At 35.6% G+C, this 19380-nt stretch overlaps 1 long non-coding RNA gene across 1 annotated transcript; it reads left to right on the top strand.

The window, feature by feature from the left end:
- The first annotated feature begins 6640 nt into the window (after positions 1–6640).
- Positions 6641–7893, top strand: LOC138126201 (uncharacterized). Its single transcript, XR_011157685.1, has 3 exons — positions 6641–7225; positions 7281–7703; positions 7761–7893. It is a non-coding gene; the product is annotated as an uncharacterized lncRNA (long non-coding RNA).
- The last annotated feature ends 11487 nt before the right edge of the window (positions 7894–19380 follow it).

Here is a 19380-nt window from a genome sequence, read left to right on the forward strand (position 1 = left end):
TTTCAAAAACTCATAATCATTCAATTGAACATAGTGACAGTGACGAGATGCAAGTAAAAAAACACAACCTAACTTTTTGTAAATCAATTGTTAAGTCAAATCAAGTTGTAATCTGAGACACATTCACCTCAGTTACACTACACAAATCTTTGAATTGTGAAACTGTCTAAGGTAACACTTTGTCCTATTTTATTTTGGTCAACGACTGTACATCCACTTTACAGTTGGTGCAATTTTTAACAATAATCTTCGGTAAAGAGTTTGGTACTTGAGGCTGTGAGGATTTGGCAGTGCTTGGCAGTTGAGAAGGTGTTCCCATTTCATTTTCCGCACGACTAGTAGAAGAAGTACTAGGCTGATTTTCTCCTATCCCCAAAATTTTATTCGAACATACGACTCTGCCACGGTTGTACTCTTCCATCCTCCATGCCTCTTTAGAGATAATATGTCTCCTCCAGCATCGACAAGGATGGTGGCAGAGGATCTAATGATAATAGTAAATAATATATGAGTGTGTATAATATACGAGTTTATAATAATTTTAATTACCTTCTAAAAAGTGTGACCACTATACTCATGTGGATTTGTCAAGACAAGATATTTAGCAATGTCACTAGGTATTTTTCCAAAGGTATTAATCCCGACTGGTTGGGTGGAACATTTTCCATTTCGATAAAAAACAAACAATCGCTCATGTTTTGTATGTGAAGGTCTAAGGGAGACATATCTTCTATCAATTTCAACCATATTTTTGATGTCATGATCTCTTCCATCAATGACGAAAGTTCGGGGTTTATTGGTTTTCGTGTCAGGTATTTTCACTACTAAGATAGAACCAGTGTCTTCTATATCTTTAGTGCTCATCTTGAGAAACTGTTCCCTCCTACACGCGCCTGCAATTCCAAAAATAGACACGACCTGCAGTTTTAGAATATTATAATTAATTGAAAATAATTACAATGAAGTTATTTACCTTCATCATCAAGTATGTTTCGTCTGGTGCTTCATTAATAAATTTGTAAATTTGGTCCTTGCTGAATACTTTAGACTTCTTACATTGATAGCCTGCCGATTGCCGTTTCATAAACGCAGTTAATTTAAAAAAATGTTTAAGGTCGATGTTTTCTTTTATCAGCAGCGAAGACTTTACCATAGAATATTCCGACCAAAGACTTGATGGTTTTACATGTTTAGCCCTGTCAGCAAAATAAGCTAGGCACACATTTTCCGTTACATTCATTTCGACCTTGTTCCTTCTCGAACACCAGTTCGTACTGTTGGCGAGACTTTTGGGGTAGTAAATTTAAAGTAGCTTTACGTGCAGCTTCAAATACTTCCGGGGGAATATTTTCCTCATTGTTTTCACACATTTTTTCAAAAATTTGTTTCCACTGTGATGAACCAAGTGGGTAATTCAAAATTCCCACCAATCGGCCATCTCATTTTTTTTTTACCAACATACGCAATGAAAATAACACCCGCGAAATTCAAAAATGGCCAAGAGCGCGTGATCGTACCTCGTTAATTTCCCTACGTTGTGTTTTTTTTTTTTATACAAATTAAACATTACCAGGTTCGTTCCAACAGGGTTTGTGAACCACACAGAAGAGTGCAAATAAAACAACACAATAATTAAAACCAGCTGTTTATTCGAAATTATGATTTTTGTTAACGCCGGGATTAATGAATAATAAACATCTCGGGAGAGGGCACTCAAGTCTCCCCAAATGTGAGAAGACTACTCATTTAGAACTCTAGGAAAATGGTGAGCTCTGGCCATTCCCCTAGACTCCCGAATGAGGCTCCGCTAAAAACCTCTCCTGAAAATACGAACAAGTCCGAAGTCACAACGTGGGCGGGACAGTTATTGAAAATTGAGCAAACTGATTTCATAAACAACACAATCGAAAATTCAGGAAAACAGAAGGGTCATGTACATTACCAAAAAATGCAGTTACTTCGAACCGTTCGAGCGAGAGCGAGCACTAGACGAGAACCTTAGCATGTTTGTTTTTTTTTTCAAGTTAATTTACAATGTGCGGCAGATACGCTATAGAAGGAGCGGGTGGCTTTGTGTGGTCCGGTGGTCTGTGGTACCTATCCTTACGACTTTAACATTTCCCGCCTACCCGTGATTTGGTGCTAAGGGAAAAGTCCTAACTGCTTTACGTTAAGTCAACAAATTTAGGTCCTCTAAGTTCATCGGTTGAATTGAATATGACTATTTCAAAGGAAACACAAACGACGCTTGTCAAGTACCACAAACTTCGAGAACAGATTACCATTCCGGAAGTTCTGTGCCAAGGAACTCGGATTCAACTTACACCATGAGCGACGTTGCGGACCAGCATTCAGCAAGCCCCGCCAAGCGTTATGGTTTTCGGGTCTCTCTTGGGGCACAACATGTTAAACGAGGGGCCGCGAGGTCGTGTTCAACGATTGGATGTTAGGAGAAACTAAACCCCTCAAACAGAGAGAGACCCTCGCGATAAGGGAGAATTGACATTTACAGCAACTGGAAAATGCAAACGAAACCGCGACAAAGCTTTGTTGACGGAGTAATCTAAGAACACTTTCAGTTTGGGATGGAAAAGTGGTAACAACCAATAACACATACATAACAATAAAAAAAAACACAGTCCGGTCGACCCTAGCTTAATTGAACCGGTTTATCGACAAGGGGCCCCCCTTGAATAATATGGAGGGCGCCCCGGGACTAAACGATGAAGTACCTAAATGTAGAAGATCCCTGGGTAAGGAACAGCCCGCGCAGATACCTGAAATATAAACCCAATTGGTTGCTACTGGGATGGAAAGTGGAAACTTTCAAATTTTGATTAAAAATGTTAAGCAATAAATAAATACTTGTTACACCAAAAGCGTCACTCGGAATAATTAGAAAGGGGATCAAAGTGAGGGAGTGCGCTGATAAAAAGTGAAAGCCACAGACCCACGCTAAAAACTTGGAGTCATTTTCTTTTAGGAAAATTAGTGAATTGTAAAACCTGCTTTGACAATAAAAAGGAAAACGTGATCCATCAATTTTATAAATTTAGCAAAACTAGAACCAGGCTGCCTTACGCTCCTTCGCAAGCTTATAATGTTAAAAGCATAATACATGGGGATGGTCGAGATAAATGTGGATTTTGTAAAACATGGTGGAAACCCACGTGCGACCCATTTGTGTCTTATTATTGTTAAACTACATTCCGCGCGAAGCAGAATTAATTTTAGTACCCCAAACACATACCTAGTTCAAAACAGAAGCTGGACAGCAACATTTAGCACAGTTCAATAAAAAAAACTAAAATCGCACAATTAGCACACAGAAAAAATACACGGTACTTCTGTACTACTCTGCGGTCAAGAAAAAGTGCCCTCCCAAAAAAAACATGGCCGTTCATCCCCTGTCGATTTTCACCCACGCCCCCAAGCGGTCGCCGACGGTACCGAACGCTGGTAATTCTATAGCTTTCATCGGCGGTTAGTTTTGAATTCAAAAGCGGTTATCTCACCACTTTACAAATGGCGTCTTAAATTCGTACCCTTTGTTTACAAACTGGGTGCTAAACAACGCAGGTAGCACGTGGCGATCAACGCACGCTGATGTAGTTGTCACATTGTCACAATTTAAAAAATCACAAATAAAATTATTACTAAAAGTAAAAGGTTATGATCGTAGATAAAATGTTGTAAGACATACGTGTAAAAAATTCCTTTGTTGCACTCACATTCTTTAAAATACTCCCTCGTACCTCAGTCGTATTTAAACCCGTTCGTGCAATAAAGGATAACTTTTTACACTTATATCTTAAATAACTATTATAGTGCATTTGAGCTCACACGTTATGTTACCTATAAAATACGTTTTCTTTATAAAACACGTCGTCAGTAGTAACGTTTTTTATGAAATTATAAAAAACGCCGTCAATAGCAACTTATTTTATAATTATAAGATTGTAAAATAGGCAGATGCACATTATTGTTTATAACATCTACTTCTTTAACTTCTGCTGTTTCATCCAATGCAAGCGTTCCACCACCGAAGACTTTTCTGGCAATCTTTACTTTCTCTTCAAAGGATTCTTATCGTAATGTGAATTAACTTTTCAATAAAGTTCTGCACACTTACTATTCCGGACATGGAATCTTGGCCACAACTGACATTTAATTGACAAATATGTGTGAACTGCCCTTTATTAAATATAACCCAACTTTTGACTCGATAATGCCATTTCCCTGCTTTTTTGATGTCACAAGAAAATCTTCAAAGTGATTTTTAATAATTGTCACTTATTATTGACACTAATGGTTGGTTTACATCATGTTTTTTAAAAATGTCAAAAAAATGTTGGCCAAGATTCCGTGTCCGGAATAGTACCTTCATATCAAGAAAAACCAAAATGACATCTTCGGTTACCTCCTTGATGCCTTTTTTATTCTTCCAGCCTTTCGTACGAAATTCTTTTCCCTTATTCTTATTTCTTCTGGAACGTTTTGGCACATTTCAATGATGAAAATTGTTTTTTTCAAAATTTGTTCATATTATTACCATAGTGCCCACGGCAATCTTCGCATTTTGTGTATTGTGACGCGCCTCGAATAATTTATGACATTTTAGAATAATTTCTGAATTTATTAAAATTTGTGATAAGATGTTAGTGTTAGAAAAAATGTTGAAGATAACACGTGTTTTATAGTTTAAAAATCTCGGTCTATTAAATCCTCGCTCCTTGCGGTCGCTCTGATTTAAACTACGACCTCGATTTTTAAATCGTCTATAAAACACTAGTCATCTTAATAACCACATATTATCATCGCTCTTTTCACTTAAAAAATTACAGTGACGAGTGACACCGACAAAAATTGACAGTTCACATGAAAGGGGCAAAAATTTCATAACATGAACACGGCCTGCTTCGACTACAATCATTTATAATAACCCCGTATTTGTAATTTGTAAATGCATGGATAAGTAGTGTCATAAACACCCACTGGGTGCACCCTTCAGCTATTTTATGAACGCTTTCAGTGACGTCATCGGGCAGCACAAGTCCAATTATGAACGCTCTGATGTACCGGGTGATCAAGAAGGACTGTTTAAGTTGGCAGTACAATTAAGAAAATTTTTTAATACGGTTATTTATAACACTGCAACTGGATATGTTTTGTTGGTTTATTTTACAAATATCTTATATAGGTATAGCATTAACAACGACAAGCCACCAACAACCGGAAGTTACTCCTGTTATACGATTTAAAATACGATCCAGTGTTACCAACTTAAACAGTCCTTCTTGATCACCCCGTATAATCTATTTTTTAATCAAAGAACCACGACCTGTTAATTTAGGTTTGTAAATATAAAATTTTACTAAATTTAGAGAATTTAATGATATCTATTGGCTATACCAGCCAACGTCTGCCATTTTTAATGTCTTTGAAAGTACGCAAACTCGCAGCTAAAATTTAAACGTGTTATTAAAAATGTCTCGCAAAGTAAGACATTTATTAAACTCTCAAATTAGTGGTTATTAGTTATTATTAACTTTATTAACATGCTGCGTTACTAATATCTCTAATAACCTCAATTTTTATATTATGAGATTTTTCACCCTATGTCAAAAGTGTACAATGTTGTCAGCTCTATTTTGGGTGTAAATTGCGGTGTTGTGGTTCTTTGATTAAAAAATAGACTATTGGGAATTCAAATTAGTTTTCCCGCCTGTCGATAATCTAGGTAACTGTCGATTCGTGACGTCAGCTTGGGGATAACTCACGATTGTTGCATTTACCCCCAATACAAATTGTTACTTTTTATGTGGTAGAAGTAAAATTTAGGTGCTTTTCTGAACATTTTTACGTGGTGTTATAATTGTGCATTCAAGACATGTTTTAAATTATTGTTTAAGTTTATGTTTGTAAGTGAATTTATCTAATCCCGTGGGATAAATGATACTTATCCCACTAATTTTGAGTGGGATAAGAACTTCATTACCTCACTCAGTGGAATAAGTAAATTCTTATCCCACTGCGTGCGGTAATGACACTCATTTATTTCAGTGGCGAAAATCAATAGATGAGATTTATTTTTTTAATTTGTTGCGGTCTTAGATAAAATTTTGCACATAACACGTGGGCTAAAGCATAGGTATTACAGGAAACTCGTGTGATTACAGATGAACTCGGGTTAACGCCCTCGTCATCTGCAATCTTCACACTCGAGTCCTGTAATATTGCTTATGCTTTTATCCCACTAATTATGTAAATAACTATCCCCATTTTTAATTTAATTTCCCACAACTTTCTTCGATCTTGCACTTGAAATTGTCCAAATCTATCTTTTGTGTTTATGTTTTGTCCCAAATTAGGAAACGTATGATACATGACTACATGAGATCAGGATTTTTCTTCCGCACAGATTTACATGCATACACGCAACAATTTTGGTTGCTGTTACTAATCCGCTTCTTCCTGCTAACATTACTTCAGGGTATATCGACGTCCATGACTAATAATTAATATATTCCTTGGTTTTAAATTTAAATTATAAGCAATATATTTAGCAATTATTCGGCAATAAGCCAATTGGCTCTTAAATGATGACTACCTACAGGCTCTCAAAGACCTCAATAAGTACAGAGTGATCAACAAGAATCCAAATCAGAGCAAGCGTTGCAAATTATCGGTCACGTCGTAGCAGAATCATACGCAAATAAGCGTTCAAAGCATGGCCGTAGACAATTTGTGGTCTCAAACGCTAGTTTATAATAAATCATACCTCATGAATTTTAGACGTTGGAATTATAATTGTGCATTTTATTATTATTATAAGATAAGGGAAACAATTTATAAGATAAATAAGAGCAACATTTTACATTTGTAAGAGTAAGTAAATTATCAGCTTTATTGCCAAACGCGACGCCACTGGTACGGAGATGTTTCGTTTAAATGTCACATTTCAAAATTCAAGGTTGTTGTTGTTGACAATTTAAGTGATTTAACCTAAAAAACAAATCTTCGATTTCGGCAATATTTACAGACGTTTATTGGAATTGTAAGCAATAATTATCCCAGAATAAGTTGTAAAATGGGTTTTACCATTAAAGAGAAGGCATTTTTATTAGATTATTTTCGAAAGAGGGTGAAACAAGAAAGTGAAGACTGGCCTTACTTTGTACCCCCTTACACTGAAGAATTTCAAGCCAAATGTCTGAACCTGATGGTATTGGTTATTAACAAGTTTATCAATGTCTTAAAATTATAATGCCTAACTTTAGTGAATCATAATCCATCATTAAGAAGAAGTCAGGTCAGTCCTTAGTTCAAATTTTAGAAATGGTGCAAAATGTTCGACAAATTATCAAGGAACATCCCTCAACTTCCATAAGGCGTTTAAGACTGCAAATTAAATTGAGTTATGGCACTTATTGCAAAAATTTTGAAGGAGGCTATTAATTTGTTTCCCTTGGGTGTTGCAAGAAATAAAACCCACACATTACCTTAAAGAAATTTTCACCATAAATGAATTTTGGCAGTCCATTTCACCTGACAGCTTCATAAGTGTTTTTGGAAAATATGAGAGGCGAGTTTGACTCTTTCTGGACCACAATGGAGAACATTTGGAGCAGTTTTTGTGAAAACTTATTTTTTGACCTTGGAATAATTTAAATGTTTTAATTAAACTGCTAGAAAAGATACGAGTAAGTTCTCAATTAACCAAAAATGTGAGAATAATAACTTTAGCACTTTTCTTACAGAAAACAACAAAACAAAGAATTCTGAAAAATAATGACTTAAAATTTTGTAACCAAAGATTACGTGCCTTATGAAGGAATTTTATGTAACTGTGTGTTTTTTCCTTAATCAGTAATAAATAATAATTAATAATAACTTCCTTTTAAATCCATTATTCATGAATTACAAACAATTTATAAAGGCAATTAATAATAGATTTTTGAGAGGTAGGCAACCAACAAAACGAGTGCACAGCAATTATATAAAAGTGTCTGATTAGTATACGACGTACGTTTCGATAAAATAAAAGATGAGGTAGCACTCTTGATTTGGTTTCTTGTTGATCACTCTGTATAAAACACGTGTAAAGTCGAAAATGAACTTGACGAAACCCACTAAAAGCACACTGAGCCAGTGATGAGACTCCCACAGCTGACGTCACACGTAGTAGTTCGCGGCCAGGCCGCTAGAGAGAGAATTCTTAGGTAGAATTCCCAATAACTCTCGCCTTCTCCGGCGTCACTTATGAACGCACCCCTGAGGTGTGTCTAAATGTCCAGTGTGCGACGCATGCACATTTGTATTTCCACTTTGTATTACTGGTTGCATACGCATTGGGATAAAATACTTCCAACACAATTTCGAAAATGCAAAAAGTAGAGTGCTTTTCAACGAGAGGTACACGTCTATAAACTTGCGCAGAAATATGTTTCGGTCTACGGTGGCGTGGCTTACCTAGACAGTAGCGGCGTTTGTTTGTACTTTTTATAGAATTTCATTTCAACAGCTGATTTATCGCCATTTTGTCGCAAATCACAGCCAGGTTATTGTTCTTTACCGTCTTCTTTTTTATGTCATACAACTCCCGGTTGTGAAAATCTGATATGTTCTGTGTTATGAAAGTAAGAACGAAAATAAACCTGGACTACGCCAATGCACTCGATTTTGTGCCGCCCTTCCCCTACATCTGGCGCATTTCGGTAGCCACGCCTGTGTACGTCTAGGAATTTACTTATTGTAAAGTAGACTCAGGTTACAAAAATCCACTTGTCATTTGCAACTGCATTTTTTCAATATTTTTGAACCAAATAAAGGCAAAGAGACCAGAAAATCATACTTTGGATTGAATATTTTCCTATAACTACAGTTTTAAAATACATAATTTCAAATGACTAACGCCATAAAAGTGCTGTTGCAAAGGCAAAGTGTTTTTTTCCGACCCTAATGAGATTTAAATACAGCCAGCAATACGTTTTTCATTCATAACTTTTATATGATTAGGACATCTCAGTTATAAAAATTTTAAAATGGCAGTAATCGACAATATTTCCTTTTTTTCTATTTTGCACCTATAACACAGTCAGTATAACACTCAAATGGGTTTCGAAAAGGAACTCTTTTCGATACGCGTTTCAGGAACATTTAGGTAAAGTAACGCTTAAGGTATAAGATTATATGGCCCTTTAAAAGTATTTCACCGGAGATAAACGTTCCTTTTGTCGCAATTGCAGTAGGCGGTCAGCCCAACCATAAATCATGCTTCAAGCAATTCTCTGTTGTGAATTCCAGAGCCGGCCTCAAAACAAATGCGTACCCACGAAATTATATTTATTTATTAAATATACAATACTATTACAAATCATCTTTACTGTTTTTAAGACACAAAGTACTAAAGGGCCCTATACACCTAGCGTTTTGTTTGCAGTATTTGTATGCGCATTCATGTTTCTAATACATATGATGATTACATACTACAGGATTTGATAAAACACATGTGTACTACTAACATTCTATTCATGCATGCTGTCAAGTGTGTGGCTAATATATGTTCTTGTATACATTATTTTGTATGGAAAGACAACTAGATTTTTTTATTATTAAAATCTCGACCACACACCCAAAGTTAAAGCACACCGCAAAAATATCAAACACGTTTGATAGACTTATACTTGTATGAACATCCATCACGGCCGACAAAAATTGGTGATTTTACTAAATTTTGTTTGAGCAAACCGTGTGCTGTCATACAAATTTTCATTCGTGTGTGGACAAGACTTGTATCTCATACGAATTTACGAAAACAAGTTTGACAAACATGCCAGAAAGTGTGTGTTTCTGATAAACTTGTATCACATACTTGCATGCGCAAGCAAATCCTGCAAACAAAACGCTAGGTGTACAGGGCCCTTAAAGGGAATTTCGTTACAATAAAAAAATTTACAATACACATCAAAAACAAGTTCTTTCACAAAATTTTAATCCCTGCCCTGAACGAAGGAAAAGGGACAACCATCTTAACGCCAATATTGGTTTTCATTATTGGGATAGTCTCAATTTTAAATTTCTTTATAATTATTTTACTTCCTATTTTTTGAATATTCCGGATCTGGAGTTTCAATTAATGCAAATAACAGGGTTTAAAATTTTTATATTAATAAGAAGGTAGTAGATTCTTAATGTAGTAGATTGTTAAATAAATTTTCCTCACTAAATTGAATGACGAAAGTATCATTTTCATAAGCGATGTTGGAAATAATAAACGTATCCAAGGTTGGTAGATCTGGAATGCGTATAGTATAGTCCATTCAAAAATCAAAAAGCACCAACATCGCATTTTCCTCGATAATTACTTTCGGCAATGCTGTCTAGTGTAAAATTTGATCAGAATTGTAACTTTGTGGTTAAATGTTTATTAAGTGTCTTGTTTTTCTGGGAATGTTTAAGTAAAAATAAAAATAATAAGAATTAATAAATAAATGAAACGCGCTGAGCAATAAAACAATTGGAACGAAATTCAAAGCAACTGAATTTTATTTTGAATTAAATAAATGTCAAATTTATGGTTACCAATATAGTACTTATGAAAAAATAACAATAGTTCATTTTTTAATGCTGTAGAAAAAGTCAGGCAGCCAAATATACACTTTCAATAGTTCACTACATTCCTATTTCAATTTTGTAAATTACCTCAATCCATGATGCCATATGCCACAATAAATGCGTTAATGTGAATATCAATTCGTGTCATTGTCAATTATGTATTAATTTAAAGGCTAGTTTGGTCAAGGGTTTTTTACTTGATTATCGAAAAAGTAAGTCGCCCTTATCGGCATTCGAAAAAACATGATTTTGAACATTTACAAACATGTCTATGATGATGATGAACATGCAGAACTTAAGGTTGGGGATACGGTTAAACTAAAGAAGAGCAGATGTGGGAATTGGATGTGCGTATTGAAGTGACCGTGGAACCACTGGAGAGTCTGATGACGATTCGGATTAACCAGAAGAATTCGAAGATGAGAGTTGATTTTTTAAATCCATAATATGTCTGAGTTATCGTTAATTATTGTTTCTATTTACTAACTTACTGCTTTTTTATTCATGAATTCTAGATTAAACACATTGTTAAACACGTTTTCTCATTTCAATTAAATTTTTTTATCGAATGTCAAAACCTTGTCAAAATGACGGAGATTTTGACAACCAGAATTTTTAGCGGCATCGTGGATCCATATCAATTATAAATAAATTTAAGGTATCTAGGCAGCATTGATAACTGTATATTGGGTTGCCTGACTTTTTCTACAGCATTAAAAAATGAACTATATAGTCTGTTTTTTAATGAAAGAACCACGACCTGTTGATTTAGGTTTGAAAATACAAAATTTTAGTAAATTTAGTAAATTTTATGATATCTATTGGCTATACCAGCCAACGCTTGACCACGGCACTTGTCATTTTTAATGTCCTTGAAAATACGCAAACTCGCATCTAAAATTTGAACGTGTTTTTAAAAATACCTCGCAAAGTAAGAAGACATTTATTAAACTTTCAAATTAGTTGTTATCAGTTGTTATTAACTTTATTAACATGCTGCGCTACTAATATCTCTAAGAACCTCAATTTTTATATGATGAGATTTCTCACCCTATGTCAAAAGTGTACAACGTTGTCAGCTCTATTTTGCGTGTAGATTGCGGTGTTGTGGTTCTTTGATTAAAAAACAAACTATATGTACTGTGGCGCTGCAAACGCCCGGAAACTAAGGTTCTCGATTATAAAAGGTAACGACTAACGACAACGGTTGCGCCAATATTTCCATCTCACTTAATTTGGAGTCTATTACTACGTATACATGCAGCCATTAGTTCGGACTATGCTAGTGCGTTCTAACGTAGTCCACTTTAAGTTCACCGTATACAGTGTGAACATAAAGTTTGGAACAAAATTCATAGTAGCGTTATGTGATGTTTTTTGGAAAATTGTTCGGACAGGTCGATTTTATTTTGAAAAATGCGATCCTGTGACGTACAACTTGTTTAAATTACGTCATTGGTTTGTGCGCAATGACGTCATCACCAATTTTTTTTGAATGGCAACCCCCACTTTTTTCATCTCTTTCTGATAGACCTTCCTACTACCTAAACGATGAATGAAAAAAATTGGTATCTTACATTACAATTTTTTTTTTGAGAAAATGGCAAATTTTATTTTAAAAAATTAATTTAATTTTTAATCTAAAAATTTTAATTGACCTCAAACAACCATCTAAGGTTAACAATAAAGTTTAACGCAAATGTTGAAATTATTCCCTGTCAACCTGGCACTTACCGACACTGTACACTGCGCTCAATAATGTCAGGGCTTTTCGTTCCATTTTAGAGCGAATTCGCTGCAGTAAATCTTCTAAATTGCTTGATCGATTAAAATAAACCTTCTGTTTTAAATAAACCCATACAAAAAAAAATTACATTAAAAATTGAATTAAATTTTTGAAATAAAAATTGCCATTTTCTCAAAAAAAATGTTATGTAAGGTACCAATTTTTTTCATTCGTCGTTTAGGTAGTAGAAGGGTATATCAAAAAGAGAAGAAAGAAGTGGGGGTTGGCATTTAAACAAATTGGTGATGACGTCATTGCGCAAAAAGCAGTGACGTCATTTAAACAAGTTGCACGTCACAGGATGGCATTTTTTTAAATAAAATCGACCTGTCCGAGTGATTTTCTTAAAAACATCACATTACGTTATTATGAATTTTGTTCCAAACTTAATGTTCACACTGTATATGCACTCTTTAGTTCGGATATAATGTTCTGGTAAAATCATGTTGCCAACTTACCACCAAAGTCACTAATAAAGTTTAAACGAGCCCTCCGAAGAGCTGCAGTTAACTTAGATCCAGTGGCTGATCTTCTCGGATGTATCTGATCCTCCTTTAGTCATTTTCTGACAGTATTTTTACCCAGGCAGAGTGCATATTGTACACCATGCGATCTTGAAGTCGGAGAGCAGTGAGAAACCCTTCTCTAATGCTTATTAACCTTAAGTATTGGTCCTGGTGAGGTGTTGTGATCCATTTTCGGCCTTGTCCGCGCCTCCTTGTGTGCCGTCTCCCGATGTCTTCTTAGAACTTTAGATACGGTAGATTGGTTCATACCAAAGTGATATGCTATAGCCTTCCGACTCTCTTAATTCTGAGCTAACAAAACCACTTGCACGGACTTTTTAAATGCGAAGTTGTTCCTAACATCACCCATGTTAAAAGTAAATGAAGATTGATGTCAATACTGATTCAATTTTTCAACTGTTTCTAAAAAATTATTTTCGAGTAAATTTAAAAATGGAGCAAAAACGATATTTTTGCTCATTTTTGTACACAGTGGCTGGAAATTTTAATTACTCTTGTAGAATGATCTATGTTTTTCCTCTATTTTCAGTGTGTATAACAATTTTTTGCCTTAAAGTAAAACTTTTCAAAAAAACCGTAAAAATACAAGTGATGCGTTAATTTTGGTGGTCAGTGTATTTAGTTAAGTAAATAAAAACAGATCAGAGTCATACAACTGAAAAAATACTAAGATAATTCACCAACCGGTTCACGTGTAAAAAACCAAATCCCAGTAAAATGACGGAACACCGACGCCTATGAAGCATCTAATGCCCAACGACCCTCGTCACGAAATTTCACGATGTACTGGGGGTCATTTTAAAAGGCGTCATAAAAGGTCTCCGCACAGGTCTCGCGACGTGCACCTGCCTTTACATTTATTTGCCAGCATGGCAGCATAGGCAGTGCTCCCTCCATATCCCTCTACGCTAAAAATAGTGCCCTACTATCTTTCTCACACTCACGGCATTTGTCAATAATGCCCTCTCTTTTAATTTGGAGTCTCAAAAATGAACAATGAGTTGTCGCTACCTTATTTATCATCGAGAACCTTATGCTAGGTTTACATCTGACACTTATTGTATAATATTTATGTCGGACAGTAGCTATAGCTTAATGTAAACGGGGTAGAATTTCTGTCCGGTACATTTGTGGCGTATGTCTGCAATATCTACCGACACTTCTAGAGGTATAGGTGGAAACGGGTATTTTTTGAAGACACATGAATATCGGCGATAAGTTGTTAAAGTTGATTAGCGGTCTACTTTTGTGTCGAGTGTCGAGCAATAAGTACTGAGTCTATTTCACTGCAATTTGTGAATCATTTTTATTTTCATTGTTGCTATTGTATATTATTTATCTCAAATGAGTGAAAAAAAAAGAGCGGCTAAAAACAGAAATAGACGAACTAATTGACTTGTACCACAATAAGCCTGTACTGTGGGACGTAGAAGATAAAGTCTACAGGGATAGAATTAAAAAAAGGGATGCTTTGGTCGAGATGGCGGAGATATTTGCGACGTCAACCGAAGAATATACCTATAATAATCATTAATCACAATAATCATACTTGCAGCAATTTTCCGCTTTGATAGTTTCATAACTCTTATGACAAAATTACGATATCAATGTAAATACAATAACAATGTTTTTTGTTCGACACTGTCAGAATTTGAGAATTTTCTCCTATGTGAACGGATTTTGATAAATGTGATAACTTGTCAAAACGAATCGTCAAGTTAATTTTAAAGATTTTAAGCGATTTGGAGCCTTTGAGGGGGTCGTCGAACAAAAAAACGTTGTATTCAACTCGTTCTTGTGTAAATTGGACCTTTTTGGCACTCGTGGGCCTTTAAAACGCTCGTTTCACTCGCGTTTTAATCTAACCCACTCATATCAAAAAAAGCCCAATTTACACACGAATCGAGATTGCTTTGTGAATTGTCTTTTGGGTTTCATTTTTTCCCTGGTCAGGCTCGTCATCTTACGTGAATAATCCTGTATAGTGAGAGAGGAGCGAGATGTGTAGCTACATAAATCGCTGGTCTAGATCTAAACGGGTTTGATATTTATTGCAATCTTGGACATCGAGAGGTGTCATATGCTTGTTGCTGACATTTATGTCATGTAATTTATATCGTTAATTTCACCTAATGTAAACTGTTCTTGAAATTGTGTGTCCGACACTGAACACAAATGTCCGGATACAAATGTCAGATGTAAACGTACCATTACAGGAAACAAGCACCAAGTGGAACGCATCCCGATACCACCCCCTCCAAGGAGAGCCGACGGTACGAGGGTGGAAAATGACGGGACCTCGCTCTCTTACCCCGAAAACTCGACTGGGACAACATCGCCGCAGAAAACCCGCTTAACTCTAAAACCATTTTTATTGTTAAAAGTTCTAAGTTATTATTGTTGTTAAATAAAGCGTTTATTGTTGGAAGTTACTGGTTCACAAAATACCCGACCGCTAAACTACCTAGGGTTTTTTTAAATTTTACCAATCTAAAGCAACAGGTGGTGGTTTTTTATTTTTTGAATGGACTTTAGGTTGCCTTCGTTGAAAATTCGGGTGCGGGGGAAAAATAACTCGTGACGTAAAATCAACCCAGAAACTTTGAGTGTTCTTCGAATAGAACCCAAGGTTTATAAGCTCCGTGAAGTTTATTGGGCGGCTTTTTGGGCTTTATTCTAGCGAAGGAACACCTAATGCGTGATCGACAGACTCTGTCGTAAAAGTTGAGTGCATTGTGACGTCACGAGTAACTTTTGTAGGGGGAAAAAATTCAAACCATTGTCTTAAATGGCAACAAGGCAACCTACTATACAAATTAGTCAGTTCTACCAACCTTGGGGTCCAAACATAGATCATAGATAAAATAAAGACAAATAGAATGCAAAGTCGTGTCGTCATCTGTTGAGTTGTGGACAGTGCAATATTCGATAGCCTATTGGATGTTTTCCTTTATTACTTTATTTTTATTATTGAATGATTACTTAAAAAATATAATATAAAACAGGTTTGTTTTATATTTTTAACTTACCCGACCAAAGGAAGGTAAGTTATTGTGATCGGTCCAAAATTTCGAATTGCTAATTTCATCAGATCTTTACGTTTTGAGGTCCCCTGAATACGTTAATGAAGTTTTTAGAATGATGTCTGTCTGTGCGTCTGTCTGTGCGTCTCTGTTCCACTTTTCGTTCTCCCACGATTACTCAAAAACGCTTTGACGGATTGCTTTCAAATTTGACCAACGCAAACTTACCCATGGTCTCTCGAGTTGAAAAGCTTTTGGTGTCAATCGGACCACGGGGGGTTGAAGAGGGTGGGGGTAGGTAGAAAAAATAATAAGGGAACATGGAAATTTGACTTTACCGTTTGAAAGGGCATCTGTTTTTATGTCGGAAACGATGTTTACCATTTGCGGATTTTTCCAATATGGCGGACTTATAAGGTTATTTACGTCTTCATAGATCGACGGCGATAACTGCTGAAACTTTCAACAAAATAATCTCGGATCTTGCCATTGGAAATAACTCTGTAATAGTGATCACCAAATAGAGTTTGGTGTCAATCCGACTACGAGGGGTGGAAGAGGGTGGGGGTTGCTCAAAAAAATAATGAGGTGACATGGAAATTTGACATTACCAGTTGAAAGGGCATGTGTTTTTATGTTGGAAATGATATGTACTATTTGCGAGAATGTCCAATATGGCGGCTTATAAAAGTTATTTACGTGTTTATAGTTCGGCGGTAATAACTGGTAAAAATTTTAACAGAAAATTAGGTAGGTATCTCGGGTCAATTCAGATGGGTTTAAATTGATGTCGGGTAAGTTACTAGGCCGGGTCTTCGACTCGGCTACATCCCAATTTTTTATTTTCAAACTGTTCTTGTGATTGTAAATGATTAAGGACATTTTAAATTTGGCGCCATACTAATTTATTTTTATGTTGGTAGTACCGAATGAGATCTGATGGACAGGAGTTGTCAGTGGCGTCTCCAATAGGGATGGTCAATATTATTAATAATTTTTAATTTAATTTAAATCTACTTATATTTCATTTTCAAATTATATTAGGAGTCAAAATAATCACAATAATATAATATAACATGATAGCATTTATAATAAGTGTTCGAAATGACCTAAACATTTAACAGCGAAAATTACCCGACTCTTAGAATCTAACCAAATTATAAAAATTAAATTCACTAAAAACTGGCGGTAAATTCAAAACGTCCTCAATTATTTACAACCACCCTGTACATTTCTACAGCGTTTCAAATTTTGAGAATAATTTCACACGGCATTTGACTTTTTCCACAGAAAACTGGTTAGTTTCTTTTGAAAGGTTGAAAATGTATTTGGTCACTGACTAATACAACTGGTTAGAGGATCATCCTTATTTTCTAAAAAGTTTGAAGGTGATTATTATAGACTTTTGATTCTAAATAGTTTTCACTTTACCCATTGGAATTTGCAAGCTAGGTATTGCCGTCTTTTTTAGTCTAAATGTGGATGCACAAACCGTACATCCATTGTAAACATTCATTTAGTCGATTTCAAAGAGATAAACATTGCCCATTCTTCGTAACCATTCCCGAAGCCGCGTAGGATATTTTAAAGGATTGGGGAACCTGTGGCGGGTGGTAGCACTTTTGAACACTACAAAGCTTCATAGTGTTACAGTTTTAACTTCGAACAGGAATTGCCATGTTTATTTGAATCTTTAGAATAGACGTGATACTACATTGCTACATTGCTACATTGTGACAGTTCATAGGCGTGCAATTTTCAAAATTATGAAGTCAATTTGCTATGGTTTTCACAAAAGAACATGATGCCTACATACGACCTGACCTGACCTACCCTCTGCAGTTGTGCATAGAGCAATTTCGAGAAGCATTCCCTGACTTCGACTACAAAACGTTCAGAACTCACAAAATAGTATATTACGATACAAGTTTATAAGGAAGCCTTTAAAGCACGCGCGACGAATTTAAGAGCACGACGCGTAGCGGAGTGCTTTTAACGTCGCAAGTGCTTTAAAGGCCCTTATAAACGTGTATCATACGCTATTTTTTATTATAACTGTACTACAATCTGAAAATTATAACAAAAAAAAGTAAATTGAAATACCTTTACCGAAGTAATCTGTGTCCATCAATCGTTGATATAGAAATGGTCAATTGTTGTTGTTTCGTTGCTATTATAAATAGTGTATAAATGTCTATTTACCATTGTTCAAAATATAGGTGAATTTGTTGTTACCTAAGGGACCTTAAAGCTTTAGTGTTTTAAGAGCCCTTTTTCGCACGCATTTTAGTGTCAAAAACAGGGATTATGATTCAGGTATAATAAAAAAAGAATTATTGAGCGTTTTGAAACCAAAAATTGTATGCTAGTCCTACGAAATCTTTACGCCAACTATCAGCGCAAAGTGGTCTGTACTTTCTTTTTTATGAAAACTAGTTTGTCCTGAACCTATTTCCTTAGGTGTCTCCTATAGCTCCTGTCAAAGAACCGCGAAAAAACATTTATATATCCATTCCTATCGAGTTTCCGTGATACCCCAGTGTTGCATTTCTGTTACGTCCAACTGTACCCACGAAGGTCTGGACGGGTGCTTACACCCCCACCCTCATTTTTCTAGAAGTAGGTAGTAAATAGTAGATAGAGAATAACTAGAAACCAGAGACGAATAAAGTCCTCAACAAAAGTGACAGTTATTTTTTCTCTCGAATAAAGACGTCCATCACAAGCGTCCAATTCGATTGCAACAACCCAGCAAAAACACAGCAGACAAAAGGGTTACAGTCCTAACACCCAGTTATACCCAAATGATTATGTAGCAAGGCTAAGGTATTAGTGAGTTTGCGCCAAGGCATTTTCCCTTACGGTATAGAGTCATACCGTGGGTTACACTAGTGTTTCCTAGGTTATTTTGATTTTCTACAAATTTTATTGGAGGAACATAACGTTTATTTTTATAATGTAAGGGAAAATCCCATTGCGCAAACACTGTATTGTCATTAGTTTAATGAAAATTTGAATAATGACAACATTTTGGACTTAACTTTCTTCACGGCATGGTTCCACTTATCTGGATATCTGAATAGCCAGAATTACAGAATTTGGGCAACCGAAAATCCTCATGTCTTCTCAGAATCTTCTTTACACCCAATAAAAATTGACGTTTGGGTAGCAATTTCGAGAAGGCGAATAATAGAGCCAATCTTTTTTAATGAGACAATTACTGCAAAAATATATAGAAACAATATTTTAAATCAATTTTTCCAACTTGTCCTTGATGATGAACTCCAACAGGGGTATTTCGAACAAGATAATGCTACACCATATACCGCCAACGTGACTTTTAATTTTTTAAGAGAATTTTATGTGAACAGATTGATAAGCAAAAATTTACGGCCACCTCGTTCTCCTGGATTGACACCCCCTGACT

This window comes from Tenebrio molitor, chromosome 3 (assembly GCF_963966145.1).
Source record: "Tenebrio molitor chromosome 3, icTenMoli1.1, whole genome shotgun sequence".
NCBI lineage: Eukaryota > Metazoa > Arthropoda > Insecta > Coleoptera > Tenebrionidae > Tenebrio > Tenebrio molitor.